This window comes from Primulina eburnea, chromosome 1, assembly GCF_022965805.1.
Source record: "Primulina eburnea isolate SZY01 chromosome 1, ASM2296580v1, whole genome shotgun sequence".
Classification (NCBI taxonomy): domain Eukaryota; kingdom Viridiplantae; phylum Streptophyta; class Magnoliopsida; order Lamiales; family Gesneriaceae; genus Primulina; species Primulina eburnea.
In genome coordinates this window covers 40352122-40356409 of record NC_133101.1, presented here as the reverse complement: position 1 = coordinate 40356409, position 4288 = coordinate 40352122, and positions in this window count along the sequence as shown.

The window sequence follows — 4288 nt, the reverse complement described above, 5'->3', positions numbered from 1 at the left end:
TGTACCTGGCCGTGTCTAGACCTTATCAGCCATCATCCATGAGTCAAAACACCCCTAAATATTACACATAACCAGCAGAAATGTCCCAGGAGAGACTAACCGAAGGCTTCAATCAGGAAACTCAAGAATACGTCTGAAACATGCCACAAAATTTTCAGAAAATGGTTTCGATTATTTTAATCGCATGTTTAAATATAAACAATAAATTTTTATGCATAATTTGTATCTGTTGGGTTTTGTGCCCAAAAACAAATGATTTTATTAATGTGAGAAATATTTCAATATTGTTTTTGCATGCATGTTATTTGATGCTTTATAAATATATGAAATCCCAAGATTATTATTATGTGATTTTAAATATTTGTATATAAGTGTTATATACATGAGGATAATATTTAAAATATAATGATCTAAATATGTCCGCAATTAGAAATTAAAGTTGGGATCTTTAATTTAAAATTGTTAGCGTGGTTCATTTTAGAATGATCTTATCCGGATTATTGTTTATGAGATTATTATGAAAACGCTTTATATAATTTGATTATATAGGATTGGAGCATGATTAATTTTGAATCTCTATAAATTTCCGGATCACATTGAGAATTCAATATTAATCAATGATGGTCATAGATGAGTCAATCTTAATTCTGAGTAATTAATAAACTCCTATTTATGATATTGTGTTTTTTGACATATCGAGTAATGACACAAATTATGGTGTCAAAAATTCTTGGTACATTGGAAATACAATAAAATAAATAGCTGGGAATATTAATATACAAAACGAAATCCATTCCTTCATAAAAGAAAATAGATAAATTGTTCCCTTAAGTGTTGATTCAGGACTTGAATAATAAGAGCGCTCAATTTATGATTAGATCATAAACATATTATTCATTAGAGAATCAATGGGACTTAAGGAAAAAGATATAATTAAAGAGGTTAAGCGGAAATTACCTAGCTTTAATTATGGACAATTTATGGAGGATTGATTCACATGTAGTGACTATATCAATGGACTATTCATTTTTTGTTGAGTAATTTTATATCTATTTTTTCAAGAGTGCAATTCCAAGTTTATAGTGGAATAACTTTGGAATTAATAAAATTAATATATGTAAATTAAAGAGTTTAATTTATTATCAATTTTATTGGAGCTTGAAATTATAGGTCCATAGTTCCCCGTGCCATCTCCGATTTACTTCGAACACTTATGATAAATAATAGATTTATTGACTTAAAATTTTGAATTTTAAGATTATTGCTCAATTTCAATTTGTTTGGAAAATCGTAAAGAAAAATGTTCTTTCTTTTGAAATATTTTTATCTCATCTCAATCAATTAATTTTGAATTAATTGTCAAAGAATATTTTGTGATAGAGATCACAAAAGGATATACATTCCAAATATAATGCTACTGAAAACAAAGTGTTTGTATCGACAAATGCTACTTTTCTTGAGCATAAATACATTGCAGATTTCAAACCCAGAAGTAAAGTAGTTCTGGAAGAGTTGTTGGCTGATGAGATTAGCCCCATACCAACAAAAGTTGTTGAACAAGAAAGAATGGAGACCAATACTCAAGGTCCAACACCCTCGCCTCCACGACGACATAGTGAAAGGGAAATAAGATTGCCTGTTCGCTATCGTGAACTAGGTGAAGCACAAGTTGCAGTCACTGATGGAGGTGACGATGATCCATTGACATATAAGATGGCAATGGTTGATGTTGATCAAGAAAAATGGCAAGAAGCCATGAAACTCGAAATGGAGTCTATGTACTTGAATTCGGTCTGGATACTTGTAGATCAACCTGAAGGTATTAAGCCTATTGGTAGCAAATGGATGAGAAAGAGAGGGCCCGATGGGAAAGTCGAGACTTTCAAGGCTAGATTAGTGGCAAAGGGTTTTACCCAAAAAAAAGGAGTAGACTATGAGGATACTTTCTCTCCAGTTGCCATGCTAAAATCTATCCGGATTCTCTTATCCATTGCTGCTCATTATGATTATGAGATATGGCAAATGGACTTTAAGACGGCTTTCCTGAACGGTCATCTTGAGGAAACCATTTATATGGTACAACCAGAAGGTTTCGTAGTTAAAGACCAAGAGCAGAAAGTCTGCCAGCTGCAAAGATCTATTTATGGACTTAAGCAGGCTTCTAGATCATGGAACATAAAATTTGATGAAGTTATAAAATCTTATGGTTTTCATCAAAATATGGGTGAACCTTGTGTATACAAGAAAATCAAAGGACAAAAGGTGGTCTTCTTAGTTCTTTATGTAGATGATATTTTACTCATTGGGAATGACGTGGAAATTTTATCTAGCATAAAGAATTGGCTAGCCAGCAAATTCCAAATGAAAGATTTGGGAGAAGCAAGTTACATTCTTGGGATTAAGATTATTCGAGATCGGAAAAATAAACTTGTGGCATTGTCTCAAGCATCATACATTGACAAGGTGCTTGTCAGATTTGCGATGCAAAACTCCAAGAAAGGAAACTTGCCTTCTAGACATGGAGTTCATCTCTCAAAAGAGCAGTGTCCCAGAAGACCGCAAGAAGAAGAGACAATGAGACGGGTTCCCTATGCATCAGCAGTTGGTAGTCTAATGTATGCAATGTTGTGTACAAGACCCGACATATGCTTTGCAGTGGGAGTGGTTAGCCGATATCAGTCAAATCCAGGATTAGATCATTGGGTTGCAGTGAAGCATATACTCAAATATCTGAGAAGGACTAGAAACTATATGCTAGTATATTCTATTGGGGATTTGATTCCTATTGGATATACAGATTCTGATTTCCAATCAGATAGGGACTCTAGAAAGTCTACTTCCGGTGCGGTGTTCACTTTAGGAAATGGTGCCATTATATGGAGGAGTGTTAAGCAAACTTGTGTTGCTGATTCAACTATGGAGGCCGAGTATGTAGCAACTTGTGAAGCGGCAAAAGAAGCAGTTTGGCTTCGTGAGTTCTTGAGAGATCTGGAAGTTGTTCCGAACCTGCATGAACCAATCAAGCTCTATTGTGATAATAGTGGAGCGGTGGCCAAAGCCAAAGAACCTAGAAACCACCGCAGAGGAAAGCACATAGAGCGAAAATTTCACTTGATAAGAGACATTATCAAGAGAGGAGATGTGTCAGTTCAAAAGATCGCTTCTGCGAACAATGTAGCTGATCCATTCACTAAGACATTGCCTGCTCGAAGTTTTGAACAACATCTTGAAGGGATGGGACTCAAAAACATGTCTCATTTGCTTTAAGGGCAAGTGGGAGATTGTTGGGTTTTGTGCCCAAAAACAAATGATTTTATTAATGTGAGAAATATTTCAATATTGTTTTTGCATGCATGTTATTTGATGCTTTATAAATATATGAAATCCCAAGATTATTATTATGTGATTTTAAATATTTGTATATAAGTGTAATATACATGAGGATAATATTTAAAATATAATGATCTAAATATGTCCGCAATTAGAAATTAAAGTTGGGATCTTTAATTTAAAATTGTTAGCGTGGTTCATTTTAGAATGATCTTATCCGGATTATTGTTTATGAGATTATTATGAAAACGCTTTATATAATTTGATTATATAGGATTGGAGCATGATTAATTTTGAATCTCTATAAATTTCCGGATCACATTGAGAATTCAATATTAATCAATGATGGTCATATATGAGTCAATCTTAATTCTGAGTAATTAATAAACTCCTATTTATGATATTGTGTTTTTTGACATATCGAGTAATGACACAAATTATGGTGTCAAAAATTCTTGGTACATTGGAAATACAATAAAATAAATAGCTGGGAATATTAATATACAAAACGAAATCCATTCCTTTATAAAAGAAAATAGATAAATTGTTCCCTTAAGTGTTGATTCAGGACTTGAATAATAAGAGCGCTCAATTTATGATTAGATCTTAAACATATTATTCATTAGAGAATCAATGGGACTCAAGGAAAAAGATATAATTAAAGAGGTTAAGCGGAAATTACCTAGCTTTAATTATGGACAATTTATGGAGGATTGATTCACATGTAGTGACTATATCAATGGACTATTCATTTTTTGTTGAGTAATTTTATATCTATTTTTTCAAGAGTGCAATTCCAAGTTTATAGTGGAATAATTTTGGAATTAATAAAATTAATATATGTAAATTAAAGAGTTTAATTTATTATCAATTTTATTGGAGCTTGAAATTATAGGTCCATAGTTCCCCGTGCCATCTCCGATTTACTTCGAACACTTATGATAAATAATAGATTTAT